The 26,999-nt window shown below is 39.5% G+C and overlaps 1 protein-coding gene and 2 long non-coding RNA genes across 6 annotated transcripts in view; 1 reads left to right on the forward strand and 2 right to left on the reverse strand.

Annotated features, from left to right (window-relative positions):
- LOC129136814 (uncharacterized) overlaps window positions 1-25,405 on the reverse strand; it is a 40,074-nt gene extending 14,669 nt beyond the window's left edge. The window contains exons 1-2 of the long non-coding RNA XR_010150647.1: window positions 17,442-25,405; window positions 1-16,699 (exon numbers count right to left, since the gene is read on the reverse strand). The exon at window positions 1-16,699 is cut by the window's left edge and continues 14,669 nt beyond it. This is a non-coding gene — a long non-coding RNA (uncharacterized LOC129136814). The remainder of the gene's footprint in view (window positions 16,700-17,441) is intronic.
- STARD13 (StAR related lipid transfer domain containing 13) overlaps window positions 1-26,999 on the reverse strand; it is a 575,282-nt gene that overhangs the window by 216,323 nt on the left and 331,960 nt on the right. The window lies entirely within an intron of this gene.
- On the forward strand, window positions 19,235-24,551 carry LOC134808192 (uncharacterized). Its single transcript, XR_010150648.1, has 3 exons — window positions 19,235-19,421; window positions 23,570-23,843; window positions 24,197-24,551. It is a non-coding gene; the product is annotated as an uncharacterized LOC134808192 (long non-coding RNA).

A 26,999-nucleotide genomic window follows, 5' to 3' on the forward strand; every position in this document is an offset into this window, starting at 1 on the left:
TTTCCTCTATCAGAAATATGCCTTCACTTCTTCTTTACCAAAAAAAACTTCCATTCAGCCTTCAAAACACAGAAATGACTCCTCCTGTTTTGTGAAGTGTTCCCAGTCATCTGGTTACAAAGCCTATGGATTCATCTATAATAAGCAATGTAGAAATAAGCAATCTTGGTTCTGATTAGTAAATAAATAAATTTAGTAATATAAGATTTCCACTTTGTAGTGTGACTATCACATGCCAGAAGCTGTCCCAGGATAGGTTATTTGTTATCTATAATCTTCATGGCAATGTTGTGTGATTGGTATTATAATTGCTATAATTTTTATAAATGTGGGAAAATAAGGCCCAGAGACTCAGGAAGTGATTTGCCTGCTGTCACACAGCAAGTAGGTGATATTGCTAGGAGCTGAACTCAAAGCTTGTGCTCTTTCCAAGCTATTGTGCTGCCTCTGAATTCGATCTCCAATTATATGCTTTAATAATATTTCTTGAGCATGTACTACAGCACCTTGCTAGGACTTACCCACTGCATTCATTTCTTCATCTCCCTCTCTATCCTGAACCCCCTTCATCAGGCGTTTGTCCCCACCACTCCTGTGCAACCACATTCATCAGGGGTGCCAGTGACATCTGTCTTGACAAATTCATGATAATTTCTTGGCCATCTTCTTTCTCGACCTCCCAGAAGTTTTTTGACACTTGTGATCAGTCTCTCCTTCCTGAAATTTTGTCTTCAGTTGTCTTCTGGGATATCAGGCTTTCCTGATTTTCCTGCCACCTCAGTCTCCTTAGAGACATTCTTCCCTTGCTGACCTCTGAGGTGGTGGTGCCTCAGGGCTCATTCCTTGTCCTCCTCTCTTCTCTGTATACACTCATTTACTGGGTGACCTCATACATTCCTGACTTTAAACACTAAATATATCCTGATCATTCTAAAAATCCCATCTCTCATCTGAACTCCAGACTTGTATTGTAGTGGCTTGTGATCTCCAACTGAATCTCTAATATGTCCCAAAGAGAACTCTGTGCCCATCCAACCCAACATGCTCTTCGCCAGGCTTCTCCAACTCATTTAATAGCATCTTCATTCAGCCAGTTTCTTAAACTAAATCTTTAAGAGTCATCCAACAATGAAGCATCCTACAATCAACACCTGATGGTCTTCCCTTCAAATGCACTCCAATCACACCATGTCTCATTACTTCCTGTTTCAAGCACTATTCTCTCACCTACTGACTACTGCAACAGCCCTGCTTTCATTCTTGCCCTCTACTGTCAATTCTCCACTTTCTCTTTGTCTGGAACACTCATCCCCCTGATCTAAGAGGCCAATTACCTCCTTTCAATTAGGTCTCTCCTCAAATATCACCATCCTTGAGAAGTCTTCCTCAATATCTTATCTATAAGAACCCTACACTCACTTTCTATTTTGTAAAATCAGCTTGATTTTTCTTCTCATATACTTATCTGTACTTGATACTATGTTATATATTTATTGACTTATTTGCTTATTATCTGTGTCCCCAGGACAAAGTAAACTCTATAAGAGCAGGGACTTTGTCTATTCAATTTATTTTAGCTTTTTAAAGCACTCAGTAAGTTTTTCCAGAATGAATGGATGGACGGATGGATGAATAAATGAATGAATAAATCTCAGTAATTTTGTCAAATATTTTTATACATTATCCTACTCAATCCTCACAATAAACCAATTCCCAAGTAAAGAACTAACTTGCTCAAGGTCATGCAGTTAGTAAGTAATGGAGTCAAGATTTGGATCTACGTTGGTCAGACTCAAAAGTCTTTCAACCACATTGGCATCAATTGAGGTTTACAATTAAGGCTAGTGTCCAATCTGTTGGGAGGTAATATGATCTAGCCCTCTGCCTTCAGCAAGATATTTTACACCTTAAATTATGCTACCAAAAAGTAGTATCACCCTCAGTTTATAGATGAAACAACAGAGACATTTTTATGATCTACTCAGTTTTAAAAGCAATACAACAAACTTACAATTGACTCACTCATTCTGACTCACAGAGAATAGGTATTTATTTTAATATAAGAGTGAATGTGTCAACAGGATACCAAGAAAATTCAGTGAAGAAAGAACAGTCTTTTCAGCAAACGGTTTTGGGGCAATTAGATATCCACATGCAAAAGAATGAAGTTAAACCCCTACCTTATAGCATATACACAAATAAACTCAAAATGAATCAAAGCCCTAAGTGTAAGAGTTAAAGCTATAAAACTCTTAGAAGAAAACATTCATGACCTTGGATTAGATGTCATTTTTTAGAAATGACATGTAAAGCAATAAGCAATCAAAGAAAAATAGATTAATTGGAATTCATTAAAATTAAAAACTTGAACTTTAAAGAACACTGCCAAGAAACTGAAGAGACAACCCACAGAATGGGAAAAAATACTTGCAAATCATGTATCTGATAAGAGTCTAGTATCCAGAAATAAAAAGAACTCTTACAAATCAATGATAAAAAGACAAAAAAATAAGACTGGTCAGAGATTTGAATATACATCTTCCCAAAGAAGATATACAAATGCACATGAAAAGATGCTCAATATCATTAGTCATTAAGAGTATGCATGTCAAAACCACGAAGAGATACCATTTCACAATGACTAGGATAATTACAATAAAAAAGTTGGACAATAACAAGTGTTGATTAGGAGTAGAAAAATTTGAACCTGTGGCTGGCAGGAATGTAAAATGGTGCAACCACTTTGGAAAACCATTTGGCAGTTCCTCAAGAAGTTAGACACAGAGTTACCAATGACCAAGCAATTCCACTCACAGATCTATACCCAAGAAAATTAAAAACATTTGTTTATAGAAAAATTGTATGTGAATGCTCACAGCATTATTCATCGTAGCTAAAATGTGAAGACAACCCAAATGTCCATCTACTGATAAACAGATAAACAAAATGTAGCATATCCATACAATGGAATATTATTCAGTAATAAAAAGGAATGAAGTACTGATGCATGTTACAATATGGATGGACCTTGAAAACATGCTAAGTGAAAGATGCCAGACACCAAAGGCCACCTATTTTATGATTCTATGTATATGAAATGTGCAGAAGAGATGAATTCACAGAGACAGAAAGTTGCTAACTGTTGGAGGGAGGGGAAATAGAGCGTAATTGCAAATAGGCATGGGTTGCTTTCTGCGGTGATAAAAATGTTCTGGAATTAAATAGTGATGATGGTTGCACAAATTTGCGAACATACTAAAAACCACTGAAGTGTGCATTTTATAAGGGTGAATTTTATGTGAATTTTATCTAAAAATTTATTTTAAAATGAACGTGATTTTAACAATAAGTTAAATTATCTCCTGTAAAGCTAGAGAAGTTACACAGTGGAATGGGACAAGCACTGAATCAGGAGACCTGCCACATCCCTGTTACCAAGATCTCTGTCTTGGTGTGGGTCTATCATTTATCCTGTCCAGTCCTTAGTGAGGTCTTGGCAAAATAAGGGGTTGGACTCATAGATTATCTCTAAGGCACCTTTAGTTTCATAGCTCAATATTTATAAGCCTGGACAAAAACTTAAAACTTGGATAAAACCCTAAAAGGAACCAGATGCATACTTGTGTACTCCTTGCTGTATTTTGGATATAGATGAGGCTCTATAGCATGATACGGAACCATACCATCCAAGTTCAAAGCCCTGCTTGGCTGCTTGCTAAATGCCCGCTCTTAGACAAGTTATTTCACCTCACTCCATCTCAACATCCTCCTCTGTAAAATTGGATAATAGGATTGCCTACTGTTGTAAATGTTAAGTGAGTTTGTGTGTTAAAAGCACTAATTATAGAGTACACTCATAAAGGATGAAAACAAAGCAAAGGTGATCACAGCCTTTGGCTACTGCTAGAATGAATGTCTAGATTGCAGATAGAGATGTGTTTTGTCACTTTTGCAAATGTTATTTCTCCTGCTTCTTACAGAAAGTCTAAAGGTAGCTATTTAACAGGAGAATACAGAGTTGGAACTATTGAGTGACTTGAGCCAGGAGCTGAGGGCTGTCCAGCTCAAACTCTAGGGCCCTTTTCTTCCTTCCCAGAGACCACACTCCAGGATTCCAGGGGACTGTGCTGACATCAAGGCATTGCAGGGTCTCTAGGAGTAGTATGTGGAGGGATTAGCTAACTAGCACAAGAAAATGGTTTGGAAATTTGATAGGATTAGCTATGTAGTATGTATTATGTGGAGGGATTAGCTAGCTAGCTAACTAGCATGGAAAATGGCATTTGAAATTCTTCTGAAGATGACCCCTATGTTTTCAGTCCTCCTGTCAGGTGTACTCAGATGATTTTTTCAGAACCTGCAATTTTTCAAAATATACTTAGATTATATACTTTATGTATATTTCTCTAAATCATATTTCTACCCACAGATATTTTTTAAATGAATAAAAAAAGATTGGCCAGGTATGGTGTCTTGCACTGGTACTCCCAGCTACACTGGATACTGAAGAGGGGAGGACTGCTTGAGGCCAGGAATCTGAGACCAGCTTGGGCAACACAGGGAGACCCCATCTCTAGAAAACAAACAAAATCAACTTCCCATGTGTACCATTCTAAATGGAAAACTATACTGACACATTTTCAGTAGAACTTGTCATACCCTCCCTCTATGCAAGTGAACACAAGCTCGTTCTTTCACTATAAACATATCATTGAAGGTTAGCCATGAGTTCTGGATGTATATTAATAATTTCTAGATTTCAGAGACTATTATAAGTCACACAGTCAACTTTATGGAGATCATTCAATATTGTATGTTTAAAATAACATTGAATGTACTGTATTTGCTAGAAATAACATTATTATCGCTTAAAACTGACTGAATATTTCTGAGACAGATTTGTCGCCCCCTTTGTTCTTTTGTAGACAGCATTCCCTCCACCTAGTAACCCTGATTTCTGTAATTTCTATTAATGAATAATAATAATAAATAGGCCAGGTGTGGTGGCTTACCTGAGGTAACCCCAGCACTTTAGGAGGCCAAGGCCAGTGGATCACCTGAGGTCACGAGTTTGAGACCTGCCTGACCAACATGGTGAAACCCCGTCTCTACTAAAAATACAAAAATCAGCCGGACATGGTGGCAGGTGTTTGTAATCCCAGCTACTCAGAAGGCTGAGGCACGAGAATCGCTTGAATCTGGGAGACGGAGGTTGCAGTCAGCTGAGATCATGCCACTGCACTCCAGCCAGAGCAACAGAGAGAGACTCCGTCTCAGGGAAAAAAAAAAGACAATAAATAATAAAAGCCAACACTTTAAGCACTGACTCTGTGCCATCATTGTTCTCTTACATATATTATCTTATTTAATACTCATTCAAAAATGATTATTAGCTCCATTTTATAGATGAGAAAACTGAGGTCGAGTGGTGAAGTATCTTGCCTAAAGCCACAGAGCTAGGAGGTGGTAGCATCAAAGAACGGGGCTTTCCTGCTCTCTGGATCTTATTGCTGAACATCAGTCCACATTGCTTATTTCTCTCTCCACCCAAGCCCAAATTCATCTCCTCTGAGAAGAGTTCCATAAGTGATCCTTGCTCACAGGAGTTTTTCTTCTCTATTCTTTCAGCACTTACACACTCAGTTTGCAGAGCATTCATGCGTAATTTTTGGAAAATTTTGTTACTTTTTCAGTGTTATCAAGAATGCATAATTTGTGCATCAGGCTAAACTACTATCTAATACAAAGAAAAGTCTGCATCCTCTAATTTTTTTGAATTCTTCTGCTATGACTTGTGAGTAAAACAATGTTCTGAATAAAGTAGTGTTCAGCAGATACTATCAATTCACAGCTCATTAATCACAGTGTTGAGATTCGCATATATGTAACTGCTAACAAGTATTATAGCTCATTTCCAAATCGATTTCATTTACCAATGTTATATACAGCAACTACTCACCCTTGTGTCTAATACCTTCAGTTATATAACTTTTCAAATCTGATGATGACAATCAACAAGAATGGCTTGGATGTCCTCAGAATGTACACGATGTACAAATAAACAGCCCAAAGTCTTAGTAACATGAGCCTTCCAAACAATGCAATCAGTAAATCTTGTCCTACAGGCTCAAGGAGCTCTCTGTTTTCACTGTCGTTTGTACCGTTCTCCACGCAGTTTAGCTGAGAAGTTAAATCCAGCATAAGTACATTAAAAAATGTATCTGATATTTTCATTTCCTAACAAATGAAGCAGAAATTATATTTTGCAAGTAGGAAAGGCATGTTTTCTCCAAATGAAACTTAAAATCTTACATCTGCTCATAAAAATGTTGAACATCTGAAAATATGAACAAATGCTGGAGTTGCAGGAATGACCTAACAGCTGTTGCACGCGCAGTGACGTAAAAAGCTGCAGACGCATTATTCAGCTATTCAGAAATAGGATCTGGAAAGCATTCTATTTTGGTACACAGCAAAAATTTATTTTTCTCTTGATAAGCCAGGACTTCAGAAGTTAAAAAGAAGAGACTGCTATCTTTAAAAACCTAAGTCGATATTTGCTACAATCATGCAATCTAGTTCTCCTTTCTACTAATTTAAACTAATAGTCCAGTTTTTGAAAGATACACAACCTAAACAATGTCCCTGTGGATGTTGAATTAATTAAAATTGGCAGGGCATTATGAACAAGCAGTAGTATAATTTTCTTGGGAGAAATTTTTAAAAACACTCTTTTTTCTTTTTTATAGACATCTAAACATGGAGATAGAGACACAGGTAAGAACCGTAATAGAATAAGAGAAGAAATTTGAAATCTCAATATTTTTTCCTCCGGCCAGAAAATGAGTAGCAACAACCAGAGCCACCATGCTGGGCAGCACAGGTTGTAATGTGACGAGGCCCCTACCAGGGTTGTGCCACACTGTGTTAACAGTGCCTGCCAGCCTGGCTCCCACTGATTCTCTGAGCTCCAGCCATATTAGGTGCCTCCAATCCCTGCTCTAGTCCAAGTGCTTGCCTGATTCTGAGCCTTTGCATATGCTGTTCCCACTGCCTTGTACGCCCTTCCTAACCCTTTCTCCTATGGAATTTACACTACCCTCCAGAACTCAGCTCAAACGCTATTCCTCAAGGAAGCATTCTCTAACCTACAGATGCTGTTAGCCTCCCTGCTATACTCTGATGGCACCCTTCTCCCACTGAGCCCTTCCCACAACTGTAATTAAATAATTACATGGGCAATTTGTCACGTAAGTGTGATCTACCCCGTAGACGGCAGGCAAGTTTTATGAGAGTTGTTTTTCAGCTGAATTCCCAGCACCCAGCAAAGTGACTTGCCCAAAAAAGACACTCAATGTAACGGTACATACATGGTACTTAGCTTCTCATTTTACTACCTCAAACAAAGCACTGTCTCTGATCTTCTGCTTTCCCATTTTCCTATACTTTAAACTTGATTCTCTGGCCTTCAATTAACTTAATGCCAGAAGAAAATGGATTCTGGCAGAAAACATAGCCAGAAATATGCATCATGCTCTTAAAAGACCACTGAGCTCCACAAAATGGCTCAGGTAAGAAATGCCATCTTGCTCCTTGGTCCAGTCTAATTTCTATTCTGGTGTTATTCCCTTTTGGTCTGGTTTCACAGTCTCTACTGAGGGAAACAAAAACACGAAACACACCGTCAGGATCTTGCATTCCTCTTGGGGATTTCATAAGGCTATTTCCACAGCTGATTATCACTCTGACTTTGGGCAGGGAGAGGTTAAGAAAAAAAATGCAATATTCTGCAACAGCTGAAATAATTCTCTGCCAAAGCCTGGTTTTAAATTCAAAGTATGTTTTCTCTGTATGTAGAAGGCAGTAAAAGGTCTAAAGTTATAATGTGACATATAAATTTAGCACTCTAAGATGCAAAAACAGAGCAGATATTTTTATGCACTACTCATAATAATAATTACTATTGACTCTAAAGTAAGCAAATCCATATTTGTTTTCAAGTTAAGTGTGTTACTTGAGAATATTCGAAAACATTTGCTAAGGGGTGTGAACGGTGCAGACTCTCATCAAAATCCATCTGTCTGAATCTATTAACTGGCATTTCCCCAGCTGGGGCATTCCTCAAGTCCTACATAACAAAAGCTCCTTATGCCAGGAGTGAGGGCTGATACTGAACTTAGAAACTGGATTATTTTATCCAGAATTAAAAGTTCTAAATGGATTTTGTAATCATGTATCTTTATGACCCAACTCTATCAAACACAAAACCAACAGCTGATGTCAAATAGAAAATTAGAGTTTGAGCTTCAAAGTCAAGGTAGTTATCACTGCTTTTCTATTTTAAAAAACAATTTGAAAATACTCATGTAAATTATTCAGGGTAAGGGGTGTTTAGTGTTTCATGTCTTTTATATCCCCCCCCATGGACTTCATTGCTTTCTGTTTTTCACTCAATGTTAATGAAGAGATGTTATCTTCAATTTTTAGAATTTGTATGTTTTTGAAGGACTATAATATTTAGATTATCCCAAATCAAGAAAACTACTTCCATCATCTATAAAAAGACTGCATGTGTTTTCTGAGTACATGGAAGGCCGCAACAAATGCCTGCAGATTGATTGTGATATGTTGGTCTTCCACATCCTTGTCAAGTTTATCCCTAATACCTTCCTTTCTGAAAATGGGTGCTGCTCCTCCAGACTGTACCGGAAATGTCATTTCTATTGCCCTGTGTTTACAAATCCTGGAATCTCTATTTTACTGCCACTCATCTTTTCTCTTTCATGTATATCAAAAGTATATATGCTATATTGTGCATGTGTGCATATATATATATATATATATATATATATATATATATATATATATAATCTTTTGAGGACGTAAACCGAAAAGCTTCAGAACCTACACATCAAAAAGTTTGTCACAGTTTGCTTGTTTATCACAGGCAGCTTGTCATTTTCCCCCCAAAACCTCACTGGCACAACGGTGTTTTTAGTGTAGCCAACACTACTTCCTACTGATGCTGAGTAAGTGAAGGCTCAGTTTAACTCTTCTCTAGCCTTCATCAAATCCTAAAATGGCTGGTATGTGAGGCCTCAGTAGCTCCAAAAGGAAACAGGATGAGGGCCTTTCTCAGATACTCTGCTTCCTGTTATCAACCAACAGTTCTGCCCACCAATATCTCCTGATTATTCTATACACAGAGAAGAAAAAAATGAATAAAGAAAATTCAAAATGAACATAAAGTCTTGGTATAACCTAGGATTTTGAGTCCTTTTCTTCACAAAACCTTTTTATCTGAGGTACTTTAAAGAATTTTTTTTTATCCCCTTCCCTTGGTCCTATTATGGGCTGAATAAAACTATCCAAATGTTACACTCCAAAGGCGAAGAAAAGATTTTTTTAAAAAAGAGTAAAAAAATGCATACACTGCATCCCCAAATCACCTTAGAAAGTCATCTTGAGTCCTGTGAAGCCCAACATTGTCTCTGTTACTAAGAAGCAGAAAAGTGGCCGGGCGCGGTGGCTCACGCCTGTAATCCCAGCACTTTGGGAGGCCGAGGCGGACGGATCACGAGGTCAGGAGATCGAGACCATCCTGGCTAACACGGTGAAACCCCGTCTCTACAAAAAATTAGCCAGGCATGGTGGCTGGCGCCTGTAGTCCCAGCTACTTGGGAGACTGAGGCAGGAGAATGGCGTGAACCTGGGAGGCGGAGCTTGCAGTGAGCCGAGATAGCGCCACTGCACTCCAGCCTGGGCGACAGAGCGAGACTCCGTTTCAAAAAAAAAAAAAAAGAGCAGAAAAGTGAAGCTGAAAGAATATGTAATGCATCAACCGGTGAAACGTGCAGAGGTGATTTATCCCCATCTCCCTCTCTCTCTCCTCCAGAAACACAAGCAGTGCACTTCAGTGGAGTTAAAAATCAGCGCTTCCTTTCAGAACAACTGTAAAAATCACAGGATGTAGAGAATCATTTTAAATAGGTAGCACAAATAAACAGGAAATCCCCTCTTCCCCACCTGGCCTTCCTCACCCACTCCCTATGCTAGGAAAGCCCTAAAGAGATTTATCAGCCAGAGATTTCTGCCAGAGCTGTTTTCACTTAGTTAAACACCACTTTTGTACACTAGAGTTTTACAAAGAGGCCATTAAGGTAAGAAGCTAAATTTGAAATGAAATTTTCTTTTAGTGTACGTCAATAAAGTAATGTAAACCAAACACAATACCCTATGTACTAAGTTCCCTGTTTTAAACTATTGTCTTTGGTTTCTTCCTGTACTCCGACATTAAGGGGGGAAAAAGGAAACTGTATTCAGAGCATCTGCTGAGTGATATCATGGTGTTTTCAAAGTGGGGTTCACACATCAACAGCCTCACAATTCCCTGAAATGGTTCTTAAAAATGCAGGTTCCTGAACCCCCATCTGTTCAATCTGATTTTCTGACAGGTGGACCCCAAATTATGTTACTGAAAAACACCTCAAAGTGATTCTTTTGTATTAAAACTTGGGAATTAATAAAATGACTGCTTCTAATGCTTTCACATAGGTTATCTTATGTATTAGGTTAAGAATATATCTCACCTCAGTTCTAGTAATCCATTCACACTCAAGTGGTGCTCTTATAATTTGCTGTAGATGTTTATCCCCCTTTAAGCAGCAAAAACCATGCTGTTCTTCCATCTTGGACACTTCACGGTCACATGCCTGAGCCACGTGACTTTGTTCAAGTTCCTAAGCCTGCGTGAACTGTGGTTGTATGCTATGAAAACTGAGCATAATTCTGACCTTCTAGGACTGTTTTATGTATTAATTTCAATCACAAGTGTGCCTGGCACATGGTTAGCACTCAAAAAGCTGTATTTTAATTTCCCTTGAAAAAAATGGTACACCTAAGAAATAGTTGTACATTTATCCACAATTAGTGCTTCAATCTTAGAATACCACACTAGAAATGTGATGATAAACCAATGTTACCATTTAAAATATACATGTAATACCTACATATCTTCTGTCTCCATTAAATAAGTTCTCTTGAGAGACGATATTCATTTTTTAAATGCTGGCCAGCTTGAAATATTTTCCAAATGCTATTTTGAGTACACTTTAGACGTATGTGATTATTATATTTGGTAATTTTTATTTTGCATTTATATTTACTTTTTTTTTTTTAATTTTTAGAGACAGGGACTCACTGTCACCCAGGCTGGAGTGCAGTGGCACAATCATAGCTCACTGCAGCCTCAAACTCCTGGGGTCAAGCAATCCTTCCACCTCAGCTTCCCAAGTAGCTGGGACTACAGGCATGGGCCACAACACCTGGCTAATTTATTAAATTTTTTGTAGAGATGGGGTCTTGCTATGTTGCCCAGGTTGGTCTTGAACTCCTGGCCTCAAGGGATCCTCTGGGTTCAGCCTCTGATAGCACTGGGATTACAGGCATGAGCCATTGTGCTGGTCCCTTTGGTGATTTTTATAATCAATATTATTTTTTATAATTGTAAGTAAGTATAATTTAAAAAGAGGGTGAAATTTGTCCTTTCAAATACATGGTAAAGGTGCTACATTTATGCACTTTGAAAATGGATTTGCTCTTTAAAATAGTTAAGTTTTTCATGGTCAAACCTGATGAAAAGAAGGTGATTGATCTTCAGGAATCCAAAACTGAAACCTGAACAAAGAAGAGACTTGTTTTCTTGTGCAGTTCAAAAGTTGACAATTCCCAAGAAGAGCTTCAAGTGTTGCTGAGATAAGGTGGCAGGCCACTAATATCATTTGAATGTAAATATTTCAGTCTATGTATATTTTTAAAGTCTGTCTTATTTTGGCTTAATCATACCTAAAACATCGTATGACATTTGTTTTTCATATACTGTCTCTCCATAGGGTTCTTGAATTAATATACTTGAGTGTGAAAATTGTTTTTCCAACGATAACAATTTCCATCTATGGCTTCTAGATTAAGCAGGATCCAGGTATAATGGTGATAGAGGCTGTGATATGAAGTAGTTTATTCTAAACCAATATGTTCAGAGGTTTGAGGACTCTGGAAACAGATCATGTGGTTCTTAATGTTTACTTCAGAGTTCTCTTTAGCTTTGAGAACCCAGGCCAGAATCAGCTAACATTTTAGAGTCAAAATGTCCTCATTATAAAATGGGTATGTTAATAGTACTAACCCTATGGGCCACTAGAATGAAATAAAATAATGCATGAGAAGTGCTTAGCACAGTCTCTGTGCTAAAACATAGCAAGGACTCCATCCCTGCTAACTATTGTCGGTTTTTCTAGAATTTCCATGATGGCAAGCAACCATTTCAACCAGAGTGCAGGAAATGCATTTTTCTTTTTGAAAGATTGACCAAGAAAGGGTAAGAGGGATGGGGTCATGGGATACATGGAAGTTTTTCTCTAAGCAGCACAACTATCTCTCTAATTTACCTCATAATTCCTTTGTGGTCTTATAAATACAGTATTAATATTTCCCACATGTCAAATAGGGGCCCTTGAGTCACAACAAGAGTTCTAAGGGTGCCAGTGAGTTATCAGTGGAGGTAGGCATCAAATTCGGCATTGTTTTCAGCTGGGTTCTCTAACAGTTCACTGCCTTTCATATGCAGATGATTTGTTATGCAATAATTTAATTCAATGGTTTTCACGAAGAATGCCACAGAGGGCCTGCTTCATGTGTGTTACTTTGTTGTTGCCCTGGTGACATTTGAAGAGCCCTCAGGCAACTGCAGCTATCTGAGGATTCCAGAGAGCAACTTCATGTGAACAAAAAGGCTAAGTGTTACGGTGCAGCTGTTCAATGCATATTCTCAAGTTCTGCACCATGAATTAATACTTTTCTTCTGGCTTCTTATTTTCTTGCCTCTAGTCAGTATGTTAAATAAATTCAGCTTTCCATGAGAGGTTGAACTTATACATAATCAAATAACTCAAAAATTTTTAATGAAATTTTGTGAAACCTTTTAAATTACGTACCCCTAAAATCATTCTGTAAATATACTAAAGTCATGGAATTACAGGATTTTTTTTTGTCTTTTAAATTCTTTGTGACAATTTAGTTTTTATGACATATAAAAAATTGTATATATTTAAGGTGTACAACGGGATGTCTTCATATACATTGTGAAATGACTATCACATTCCAACTAATTAACATATCTATTCCCTGTATATAATTACCATTTTGGCACCCTTTGACCAAAATCACTCCATTTTCCCCTCTTCCCCGCTCCAGGCAACCACCATCCTACTTTCTACTTCTATAGTTTGACTATTTTAGATTCTACGTAAAAGGGAGATCATGCAGTATTTCTCTTTCTGTGTCTTGCATACTATTTTGCTTAGCATAACTTCCTCCAGCTTCATCCATGTTGTCACAAATGACAGGATTTTCTTCTTTTTTAAACCTGAATAATATTCCATTGTGTGTGTGTGTGTGTGTGTGTGTGTGTGTGTGATTGTATAAAATCACTTTCTTTCTTTTTTTTTTTTTTGAGACAGAATCTGGCTTTGTCACGCAGGCTGTAGAGCAATGATGCAATCTCGGCTCACTGCAACTTCCACCTCCCGGGTCCCAGTGATTCTCCTGCCTCAGCCTCCTGCGTAGTTGGGATTACAGGTGCCTGCCACCATGCCTGGCTAATTTTTGTATTTTTAGTAGAGACACGGTTTCACCATATTGGCCAGGCTGGTCTTGAACTCCTAACCTCAAGTGATCCGCCCCCATCAGCCTCCCAAAGTGCTGGGATTACAGGCGTGAGCCACCGCTCCTGGCCAAAATCACATTTTCTTTATCTGTTCACTGCAGGACATTTAGGTTGTTTCCATATGTTGACTATCGTGCAAAATGCTGCAGTGAACATGGGAATGCAGAGAGCTCTTTACAATCCTGTAGGACTGCTTGATCATATGTTCCATTTTGAATTTTGGGGGAACCTTCCTACTTTTTCCATAATGGTTGTATAAAGTTATATTCCTAACAACAGTGAACAAGGGTTCTACTTTCTCCACATCTTTGCCGACATTTGCTATCTTTTATCTTTTTTACAATAGTCACCCTAAAAGGTATGAAGTGATATCTCATTATGGTTTTGACCTGCATTTACCTGATAATTACAGATGTGGAGCACCTTTTCACATGTTTATTGGCATTCTGAATTTCCTTTTTTAAGAAGTGTCTATTTTGGTCCCTTGCCCATTTTTTAATCCAGTTGTTTGTATTTTTGGTATTGATTTGTATGAGTTCCTTATATATTTTGGATATTAAGAGTTTTAAGTAGTCATTAATAGCTGTGAGCTCTTTGAAATCTTGAATAAAGCAGGTCATCAAGAAATGCTATGAACAAATAAATATAGCCTTTGACGTCCATTTCAGATTTCTTTTCAAGAGGGTGCTTCTAAAGTAACTATTGCGCAAAAGTCCTCTGAAAAAATAGGTCAAGAAGTGATATCAGTTCCACTATGGAAATTATTGGCTACAAAGTGTCTGTAATCACCACACGTACTTCTGACACTTACTTTAACTCTAAACTTGCAAATCCAAGTAAGGGCACCGAGGCTTGGAGTGAAGACGCCCCCAGAGACCGGAAACCCGGAATTTCCAGGAGCTCTGGTAGGTTCTGCTAATTCAACAAAAGCCTTCTTTAAAAGCCATGGAGGACTTCATGCTCTTTGCAACATCCATGCAAGAAAAGAGGCTCTCATGATTATGCTATAAAGTTGTAGAGCAAAGTAATTTAGACAGAATGGATATAAAAATAAACAGGGGCTTGTGATGCTCATGAGAGAGAAAAGAAAATGGATTCACATATTTTTGTCATCCTGGAGTCAGAAAATAATTTGCAGACTATCCAATAGAGCAACAAAGGATGAGGTCTGCAAGCTCCTCATCTGGCTCTGACCCCCCTTGCTAGTCTTCTCTTCACTGGTTCTTTTTCTTGCACTTCAGGTCCCAGCAACATCAAATAATTCCTCATGCTGCTCCGTGCATCTGTTTCTTTGCCTGTGCTCTGTACTTCCTTCTCCTTCCAGCGTAATTTCTCTCCTTTAAGGCTCAACTCAGACACCTCCTCTGTGACAAGCCACTCCACCCTCTGATCTCTCCCTACATCTTCATTCTCGTTTTCTTATTTTGTTTTGTTTTGAGGCGGGGTTTTGCTCTTTGTTGTCCAGGCTGGAGTGCAATGGTGCAAGCTCTGCTCACTGCAATCCCTGCCTCCCAGCTTCAAGTGATTCTCCTGCCTCAGCCTCCCAAGTAGCTGGGATTACAGGCATGCGCCACCATGCCTGGCTGATTTTGTATTTTTTTTTTTTTTTTTTTTTTAGTAGAGAACAGGTTTCGCCATGTTGGTCAGGCTAGTCTCGAACTCCTGACCTTAGGTGATCCACCTGCCTCAGGCTCCCAAAGTGCTGGGATTACAGGTGTGTGCCACCACACCTGGTCTGTTCTTCATTCTTCTACTACCATACTTGTCCTAAGTTCCTTGAGTGTTAGTTAAAATTAGGGTCTTTTTCATCTTTTTTCTCAGCGCAGAGCATAGCAGAGTGTCTGACACATGATGTTCACTCAATAAATGTTTTTCATGGATGAATGAATGTAGCTAATTTCTCCCATTTGCATAAAAAAACCAAGGGCTAGAGGTTATTTGCTCCTTCCTCTTAATTATGTGATGGTCTTTACATAATTAGCAACTAAGTATTTTTTGTATAATTGAGACATTAACTAAATTTGAATAATCAAGGAGGCCTGTAAAAGGTCTCACTGCTTCCACTCTTGGCCTGTATTGTCTTTTCCTTCCACATTTTACATCATAAACCAGGTGAACTGCTCACAGCAAATCATACCACAAAGCATATCCAGACTCTCTCCCAGGCATAAGGCTGCAGAGGAGCTGGCTACCTGTCGACCCCATTCCCTAAACCTCTCCCTGTAGCTCACTGCATTCCAGCCCTGCCCACCTCCCCACCTATCCACAGACACTTCCACAGGCTCCTGCTTCAGGACTCATTCCCGTCCTTTTCCTTCTGCCTAGAACATTCTTTCTCCCAGATCTCTGAATGTCCCTGCTTCAACACCACTTCTCCAGAGAGCTCTTTTGCAACGAACTGAATGTCTGTGTCCCCCCAAATTTCATATGTTGAAGTCCCAACCCCCAATTTGATGGTATTGGGAGATGGGGCTTTTAGGAGGTAATTAGGTCATGAGAGGAGAGCTCTGGTGAATGGGATTAGTGACCTTATAAAAGGGACCACAGAGAGATTTCTCACTCTCTTTCTGCCAGGTGGGGATACAACCAGAAAACGGTTGTCTGCAGACTGCAAAATGGTCCTTTTTAGAATCCAACCATGCTGGCACCCTGATCTCGGACTTCCAGCCTCCAGAACTCTGAGAAATACATCTGCGGTTTAAGCCACCAGTCTGTGATATTCTGTCAGAGCAGCCCACACCACCTGAGACACCTTTTCTGTTCATTGTATCCCAAATAGCACCCCCTTTCAGTCTCCAGCTTCTCTACATTTTTTGTTTTTTCTTCATAATATGTTAATTACAACACTTACATATAATTATTATTGTCTTCACCACTTGAATAGAAGCTCAGTAAGGCTGCTGATTTTGTCAGTTGTGTTCAACACTGAATCCTCAGTGCTGTGAGTGTTTAGCATAGTAGGTCCTTAAGAAATATCTGTTGAATAAATTAAGTGAATGAGAACCTTGCAGTCTTCGTAAAAATAAAATCATATAATTTGGGAAATTACTCAAGAAATTCATTTTTTTCTTAAGCTCTATAATAATAATGATAATAATAATAATAATTTTAAGTGGCCAAAAGGGACATTTCCATTTTAAACAGATGACAAATGTATTTTTAAATTTTAACTATGCTGGCTGGGTGCAGTGGCTCACGCTTGTAATCCCAGCACTTTGGGAGGCCAAGATGGGCAGATCCTTTGAGGTCAGGAGTTCGAGACAAGCCTGGCCAACATGATGAAACCCCATCTCTACTAAAAATACAAAAATTAGCTGGGCTTGGTGGCGGGCACCAAATCCCAGCGACTCAGGAGGCTGAGGCATGACAACAGCTTGAACCTGGGAGGCGGAGGTTGCAGTGAGCCAAGATCGTGCCACTGCACTCCAGCTTGGGCAACAGAGTGAGACTCAGTCTCAAAAAATAAAATAAAAAATAAATTTCAACTGTGCCTTCTCCATTTCCCTCCTCCTTCCAACATGCAATAACAACAGCAGTATTAGGTTCCTTTAGCTGTAAAATGAAAATTTCCAATTGCACCTTGGAAGGAGGCTGGAGGGTAGGAGTTTATCTGGCACAAGTCTACAAAGCTGACAGGTGCACCAAACACCTGAGGGTGGGATCATGGCAGGACAGGTGGGGTTTGGGGTCATCAGAGGTAAACTGAGGAGGAACTCACTTAGGAGGGAGCAAGTCAATGCCTTTCATGTCCTTCAGTCTTTCCTTTAATCAGTCACTGAGTCAGTTAGGCTGCCAAGAAACACTTATGAAACATGGGAAAGGCTTTGCTCTTGAAGGTAAATAAGGTACCATCTTTTCTCTTGAAAAGTTGGCACTCTAGAGACTAATTTCAGAAACAGGCATCTTGCTCAGGAATGAGTGGCCAAGTATGATTTCACTTATAATCACAAGAGTCAGTGTGACTTGAAGTTGGGCTGTAATCTCAAACTTGTCACTAAGGAGATAGGTGACCTGCGACAGGTGAATTTAACCTCTCTGAAGTTCCATCAGCTCTTCTAAAATGAATGACTTGGACAAGATCATCTATAAGACATCCATGTGCTCTAATACTTCATGACTCTGAAAAGAAAGAAGAGGTAAAAATACTGGCTGGAATTCCCTTGTCATATTAAAAAGCTTGAAGAAAAAAATATCATATAATCTATCAACAATTCACCTTTTAGAAGTTTGCTAGGCACTGATTTGCAAGAGAAGTAAGAGAAGGCATCCATTCTTGTATTTCCTCAACAATTAGGTTATTTTACTATGTGGATTATACAGCAGAGGGTGAAAGACTTTTTTATTGCAAGACAAAGTTTCTCTATTCTAGTACAAAAGAAATCTTGCTGGTGAGACAAGGACCAGATTGAAATACTCAGCAGAGTGGATGGAAAAGGGGGAAACTTGAAGCCAGATGAGACCCCAGTCTGCACTTTACTACCTGCACTGAACTTGGCCAAGCTCCTTCACTTACCTCATCTTTAAAGTAATGATCGGGACCTCAGTGTCATGGAAGGATGACATACGGAAAAACCCTTAATCAGGGCCTGACACACAGTGGACCCTTGTCAGGGCCGGTCCTCCTGCCCTCTCACCCCCAAGACATAAAAGGAGAGACCCTCAAGAGGTGGGAGTGGGCATCAGTAGAATGGAATTGGCAAGGAAACCATGAAGGGCTTGAGCCAGCTCTTTAAAAGTGGGCAGGATCTAGGTAGGCAGAGAGAGAGATAAAGGTATCTGACCTGGAAAACATTCCATGGCATAAGCCATGAGCCTGAAATAGCCATGAGAGTTTAGAGCCATTTCCAATAACTGATGGAAGGACAGCGCCAGGCAGGCGGTAAACTAACACCTGGAAAGGTTGTTATGAAATAAATACACACACACTCCTACACCCCCCACACCCCCGCAGCACACACACACCACACACTCACACATTTTAAAACACAGCCTGTATTTTAAAAAGCTTTTCTGGTAATTCCGATGCTCCATGAGGTTTGGGTGTCACTGGCTGGATGGAGGAAACAGCAGCTGACTGACCTGGACAGGACAGAGCTCACACTGGGCAGCAGGAAAGTGATGGGAAAGGTCAGCACTGGAGTAGGATCCTGCACTCAAATCCCCCCTGCCACGCCCCTGCCATGGAGCCCTGGGAAGCCACATGATGTTTCCTATCCTCATTTGTCTCATTAATGCAATATAGATCACGGCACCAGCTTTGTCTCCTGTGAGGGACTTTTGTTACAATCTGTTGATTTTAAACCACTGTTATATTACATTCATAGACTAACACTTAGCTGTAAAGCGCTAGAGAAAAAATCAGGATCACCATTAATCCCCATCATTATCATTGAGACTCTGGGATGCTGGAACGTCACAGCCAGCTCCCTCTGTGACGCCCTGTGTGAGGCAACAGTGGGGCAGGACTCAGAAAATGGTTCCATGCTGTCACTACGACACCCATGAACTGTGATGCCTTCCTAAGTGCTAGACTGTGATTAGGGAGGAGGTCCTGCAGTCACTGGGGTCTCATAAGTCATGAGAGTCATGCTGCTCTCTCAAACCTACATAGCTACAAGTAGTGGGTATGTGCCTTGCACACGCCACTTAACCTCTCCCAGCCTTGGAGGTTTCTTCCGCCTAAAGTAGGTTAGTAACGGTAAGCATAGTCAACACGTACCATTATGTAGTCTGTGCCATACACACAGCAAGCAACCAACGAGGTGTGTGGAGGCTGAAATTCAGCCCCAGCTACATTCGCCAAGCCGCACAACTACGGGGCTGCATTGTCACAGAAGAGGCAACTTTTTCTAATTCATCATCCCAGAGAGGACTGATGTGAATTTTCTAAATCACAGCAAGGTGCTGTTTGTGCTAACAGTGACCTTGGTAGTACCTGCTGAGAAGCCTGGGCATTAAGTACGAACATACATGGAGTCCTTAGCACAGTGCCAGGAATACAACAGAGTCCAATACTGGGTAGCTGTTAATGTTAAAATATTATTCATTCATTCATTCATTCATTCATTCACTCAGCAAGCATTCATTGTGCACCTCCTGTATACGAGCTACATGCTAGGGCAGCTGGCATGTCTGCAATGAATAAGACATTACCCTTTCCCTGGATGAGCTTGTGGTTTAAGGGTAAACAGAGGCACAAGTAAATCATTATATTCAAGTATGGATACAGGAGGGCTTCTCCAGAGTGATCTTATAGCTTAAATTTCTGAATACTAATGACTGTGCTATTAAGGTTTAATTTATTTATACAAATTCAGCATTTCATATCTGGAAAGTAAAACTTGTTATAACTCTTTGATAAAGCTGCTTACACATCTTATACTTCCCTGTGTTCAGATTAGACACACAAAACAGCGTAATCAAGCCACTGTTACAGGACCACCACCTGTGTCCACTTGGGTGCCAGGACCCTGCTGTCAAAGACGGGTCCACTTCCTTACAGCATGGCCTAGAATTGGCTGATTATAATCTGCCTGCTGGCCATGTTCGGCGGCTCACACCTGTAATCTCAACATTTGGGGAAGCCGAGGTGGAAGGATTGCTTGAGCCGGAGAGTTTGAGGCCAGCCCAGGCAACATGGCGAGACTCTGTCTCTTCAAAAAATTTTAAAAAATTAGCTGGGCATGGTAGCATGTATCTGTAGTCCCAGCTACTCAGGAGGCTGAAGTGGGAGGATGGCTTGAGCCACAGAAGTTGAGGCTTCAGTGAACCAAGATCATACCACTGCACTCCAGCCTGGGTGACACAGCAAGACCCTGCATCAGAAAAAAAAAAAAAAAAAAAAAATCTCCTTACTTGTGTTCCTGTTCAGAACTACTCAAATATATTATTGGACGAAGTAGCCTAAGAACAAGTGAAAACGCATGCATGCACTCTTATTTTCAATTGCCCAGAAATATCAGGTTGGCGAAAAAGTAATTGTGGTTTTTGCCATTGAAAGTAATGGCAAAGACCGCAATTATTTTTGCACCAACATAATACTTCACATTAAATAATTTTTAAACACAAGAAATATATATATATACATATATGTGTATATACTTTACAAGGTTAAATGTAAAATATTTACATTTGCATTAGCAAAGGAGGATTTAACCTATGCAATTTTATAAGACTAGACTCCAGTCAGCTTTAGTGTTCTTCCCAGAGACAAATGGGAATAATGACAAAATAAAATGTTGGCAGATATAAAATCCCTGATGATAAATGATAGGCTTTATTACTACCTCTCCTAATTTCCTTTTCTGAGTAAGTACCCTAGGTGAAACCTACACAAGAAATAGCTTTAATGGTTTTAATAGTAGTGGTTTAATGAACTAATCTATTATGAGCATTGTAAATATTTAATTAAGAAACAGCTTAATTAAGACATTTAAAAAAAAAGATCTGCAAGTCTATCATATCAAGAATTGTACCTTGTCCCAATTTCCTATTATTCCTCAGTACCACAATACTTTTTAAAAAACTAATTAAAGTATTTGCTTCAATAGATGTCATAAGGAAATACACCCACTGTATCAGTAACTCTGCAAACATCAAGGGTCATATTATTGCCTTACTTTATAATGCTGTTGTCAGAATCAATAAACAATAAAATAAAACAAACACACTTTCTTTTTTGGGGGTTCACCTTCCCCAAAAGCAAGGGGCACAGAGGATGTGGACTGTAGATTGTAGATACTCAAGGGACTGTTTCCAAGGTCCTTTCAGTGATTTACACATGGCTGTTGTCTTACGTATATAACACCAAGTCACCAATGAAGGTGAATTCACAAAGCAAGTCATGGCTCTACAAGGAACTGGCTTCCCCTGAGTGCAGGACCAGCTACATCATTTGCAGGGTCCAGGACAAAATGAAAATGTGGGCCCTCCATTCAATAATTATTAGGAATTTCAAGATGGTAACAGCAGAACATTAAACCAAATGAGGGGCCCTTCTATGCATGGGGCCCTGTGTGACTGCAGAGGTCACATGACCCTGCAGTCAGCCCTGCCGGGGTGTGGTGCAAAGACTGTTGAGATCTTAGAGGAGTTTGCAGGCTCTGGACTCCTGACTTGTCCCCTCTTGTCCCTTCTTCAATTCTGGTAGATGTAGTTCCAATAGCAGAAGGTACCAGTTATAAGTTGCTGGTATAAGTTGCTAAGTAGCCAAAGCTTCATGGGAGTGACACTGGTAGGTTTCCTAGGGTACACTTATGGGCTTCTGCCCTTTCTCTCAACTATCAGACCAACCCATGAAATCCAGACAGAAAAGGTACTAAAAGACTGAGGACATTAAGGTTCTTTTAGACTCACAGTCTAGTTTTACGGACTCATTGATCTTTAAAGTTAAATGGGACCTTAGAGATTATCTAGTCCAATTTCTCTCATTTTAATTAGGTCTCCATCAAATTCCATTTAGGCCAAAAGCATGCAGATGAATTCTCATTTGCATAGCTCTACAGCTGATGGTGATTTTCATGATGAAATCATAGTTGACAGTCTTTCAGAAAGACAAAATGTTAGTATAATGAAAGATTCATGATATAACACTAATGGATCGATACGAGATGCTGCCAGCCATGCTAACAATATATTTAGCATTTGATTTTTTAAAAAATCCCAGTCAGAGCAAGGAGAGTGAGCTGAATGTCTTAGTTCTTGGAATTCCCCGGACATGGGATCTAGAATGAGTTTATAAGATATAGGAGATCGAGACCATCCTGGCTAACATGGTGAAACCCTGTCTCTACTAAAAATACAAAAAATTAGCCAGGCCTGGTGGCATGTGCCTGTAGTCCCAGCTACTCAGGGATGCTGAGGCAGGAGAATTGTTTGAACCCGGGAGGCAGAGCTTGCAGTGAGCCGAGATCGCGCCACTGCACTCCAGCCTGGGCGACAGAACGAGACTCCGTCTCAAAAAAAAAAAAAAAAAAAAAAAAAGAAAGAAAGATACAGGAACAAAGCATATGAATCTAGAAGTGAAGGAAATGGGTGGTTTCGGGTGGGGGTTAAAGGATCTCCTTTATCAGGAACACATGCCTCTGCTCCTCTATTCCCTACTTATATGTATGTTGTCTTCAATAATCCCTTACATAGGGTTTATTATGGGCCAGACACTGTGCTAAGTTCTTTGCAAATATTAACTCATTTAATCCTCATAACAACCCTCTAAGGTAAGTACTATGCTTATCCTCCTCTTTAAAGATGAAGAAACTGACAAACATTGAGATTAATTATCTTGCCCAAGGGCCCACTGGTTTAACTGGTGGAGGCAGGATTCAAACTCATGTAGCTTTGACTCCAGTAGCTGTTCTTAACCACTAGATCGTGATGCTGTGCCAGTCATCTTCCATCATGCCCTAATACCACCAACGCTACCCTCTACTACACAGCTATAGGTACCAAAAGTTAAAGGACATGCATTTAAGACACTGTACGATCTATGCTTCTAGCACTGTAGTTGTGACAAATATTTATGTCACCATATGACTAAACTGATGCTAATTTCACAGATGTTAATACCCATTTTTTGATGGGTTTTGATTTTATATGTATGATATCCCGAATAGCTTCCACCCCTTTCCCACCCTTATGGTGCTACTCTAAAGGCTACACATAAACTTTTCATTTGTCATTGCTTTGTTTTAGATGTAAGAGCTAGAAATCAAACACTTAGCACAAAGCCTCTCTTCTTTCTGTCTAGAAAGAATAAAACCTTCTATAAGATAATACTTGAAATATGCAAAAGCTTTTTTGACTTATGTTCATTCTAACAATAGGTTCTCTTTTATATCTACTGCTTAGGAAATCTTTTCTTGGCACTAAAAGAAAGACACAATGGCTGGGCACGGTGGCTCATGCCTGTAATCCCAGCACTTTGGGAGGCCAAGGCAGGTGGATCACGAAGTCAGGAGTTCAAGACCAGCGAGACTCTGTCTCAAAGAAAAAAAAAAAAAAGGAAAATACAATTTATTACCAAGACTATGAGGACAACACCTTGTGGCCAGGAAAGGTGCAATCCATCATTGTTTTCTAGTTGGTTGTTAAGATTTCTGTGATGAATACAACTCAACATCAGGTAAGGGAGGGAAGCACTATCTTGCCATCTTTGTAGTGTCATTGTGACAACATGTATGCTCCCACAAAGGGGTAGATTAGCATAACTTGTTACGCTTTTTATGATATTCAAACATTCATACTTTTAGATTGTTCTTCTAATAATAAATATTTATTTCCAATGGAAAAACACTTTTTTTTTTTGAGATAGGTTCTCGCACTGTCACCCAAGTTGGAGTGCAGTGGTGCAATCATGGCTCACTGCAGTCTCAACTTCTAGGGCTCAAACAGTCCTCCCACCTCAGCCTCCCAAGTAGGAGTAGCTAGGACAGGCATGTGACACCATGTTCAGCTAATTTTCTTTATTTTTTGTAGAGACTGTGTCTCCCTGTTTCCCAGTGTGGAAAAACACTTTCAAAGATGCTTCAAGAAATTTGAAAATGTTTCCATTTTATCCAGATGCAGAGAGAATAAGAAGCATAAGACCGTCCAGTTTAATATCATTGCAAGCAAATGTATGAATTTTTATGGATTGCATAATTGTCTCTCTTGTTCATTGAATTTCCTATATAGGAAGGAGAAAGGAGCATTCAACAAACACAATATGCCATGATGCACTATAGATAATGAAGCCTCTATTGTACAAAAAACCAGAAACATAAGATTCCGAAAATTTTATTTTGGATAAAAATGTTACTAAAGAAAGATACTGCCTGAGAGTGTAAGATGTCTTGACACAGTAGATTTGCAAATAAAATATTGTGTAGTCATGGTACATTCTATACTGCTCTTGTGCAATTTCTGGAAGCTTGCTTCATTTCTGGTCAGATAGATGAGTTAAGTGATTTGGGCAGCATAGTAAAATTTATGTGCCTCACCAAGATACAGCCATGGTACTGAATTAATATCCTGCACTACTGTCCCAACATGCTTTGACAAGGATGCTATTTCATGGCTCAATACATACTTATGGACTAACTACAAACGTGACAAAAATGTTTGTCCTTCAACTCAACTGTTTTAGGACTAAACATTCAAGGACTCTGAAAAAAGCCCAGAAATGTTGTAAGACTTTTAAAACCACTTTTATTTTAATTTTGCAAGCTTGCTAAACTTGCAAAAGGACAGAATAGAAATATACTGTTGGATAAACCCCTAGGAAACTTCACAAAGTCTTAAAGCAAAATTTTCTCCATAAGCTGCTTTGTTCAACATAAGATGTAAAAAGCACAAAAGAGAAGTAGATATTAATTTAATTAGACATGCTCTATGTCTAAATGATCAAGTTGGTGGCTTACAAAAAATCATATTCTGCGGTCCTCTCAAGAAATTTCCGTGAACGGCATGGCGCGGTGCCTCAAGCCTGTAATCCCAGCACTTTGAGAGGCCGAGGTGGGCGGATCACAAGGTCAGGATATCAAGACCAACCTCGCTAACATGGTGAAATCCTGTCTCTACTAAAAATACAAACAAATTAGCCGGGTGTGGTGGCTTCAACTTGGGAGGTGGAGGTTGCAGTGAGCCAAGATCGCGCCACTGCACTCCAGCCTGGGCAACAGAGCGAGACTCCATCTCCAAAAAAAAAAAGAAGAAGAAAAAAAGAAATTTCAGCAAACCAGCTGGGCTTGTGCCTCTTATTCAGAGCAGCCACCAGCAATTAATGAATATGGTCTTTCTTTGTTCCAATTCAAGGAGGACACTGTATTGCCCCCCAGGGTGGGCCAGCATATTGCAGATAGGTTAGGCCAAGGTTAAGTTATACTCTTTACAAATGCAAACTTTTTTTTTTTTTGAGATGGAAGCTCTGTGGCCCAGGCTGGAGTGCACTGGTACAATCTCAGCTCACTGCAACCTCCTCCTCTTGGGTTCAAGTGATTCCCCTGCCTCAGCCTCTGGAGTAGCTGGAATTACAGGCATATCCCCACCATACCTGGCTAATTTTTGTATTTTTAGTAGATACGAGTTTTCACCATGTTGGCCAGGCTGGTCTTAAACTCTTGACCTCAAGGGATCTGCCTGCCACGGACAGCTTCCCTAAGTGCTGGGATTACAGGCATAAGCCACTCTGCCGGGCCACAAATACAAACATTTAAGACATTGGTTATCTATTTATATGCTCTGAAAAATTTTACCTTAACCAGTGGTGTCAGAGGCAAAGCATAACCCTTAAAGGTCAGTAAATGGATGCTATATTGGAAAAATCAATATGCACAGCCTTTCCTAAGAGCTAAGCTTTGTTTGATCAGACTATTCCTGGGTATCAGGACACTGGCCAAGTCCTGCCAAAAGTAAAGCTCTTATCCCATTATACATAGGCCCAACCAGTTATAGTAACCAGAGGAGTGCTCATGCTAAACCATTTTTTATTTAATAAACTGTGTTTTTCTTTTTTGTACATATGCAGGCAACTTGAGAAGTATTTTCCTTAAAAAAAGTTTGTTTGTTTGCTTTTTTACTTTGCAATATAATTTTTAAATTAAAAAGGCATTTGATTAGTGAGGGTTTTTTTATAGTTTTTTTTTTTTTTTTTTAAGAGATGGGGTCTCACTGTGCCACCCAGGCTGAAGGGCAGTGGCATGATCATAGCTTACTGAATCTTTGAATTCCTGGGCAAGAGCTATCTTCCCGCCTCAGCCTCCTGAGTAGCTGGGAGCACAGAGGCACGAGCCAACATGCCCATCAATGATTATTTTTGTCCATCAACAGTTCTAGAACCAAATTTATAACTCTATCACAAAAGATTATTTAATATAGCAGTACTATTGTGATAGAAGAATGTTGAATTTAGAAATAATGTTGCTCTCTTTCTATTTTCCTGAAAATTCAGTACGTGCGTATGTACTAATAGTACTTGCATATGGACATGTTTATGTCCAAATATTAACCAAAGAGCCCCCCAGGACTTGGCCCTTGGCCCCTTCCCCTTATCTGCAATCTCTTCTAAGTAGCTCCACCCAGTTCCCAAGTTTTATAAAGTAGTCATATGCCAATAATTCCCACATTATATCTCTGGCTCTGACTTTCCTACAAAGCCGATACTTATGCATCCAATTCTTTGACTTTTACTTTTGGATGTCTAGTAGGCATTCCAAAGCTAATGGAGCCAACAGAGAACCTTTCAGTCCTTTTTCTCTCCCATGCAAATCTGCCAGTTATCCTCATCTTGGCCAACATTGCT

This window comes from Pan troglodytes, chromosome 14 (assembly GCF_028858775.2).
Source record: "Pan troglodytes isolate AG18354 chromosome 14, NHGRI_mPanTro3-v2.0_pri, whole genome shotgun sequence".
Lineage (NCBI taxonomy): Eukaryota > Metazoa > Chordata > Mammalia > Primates > Hominidae > Pan > Pan troglodytes.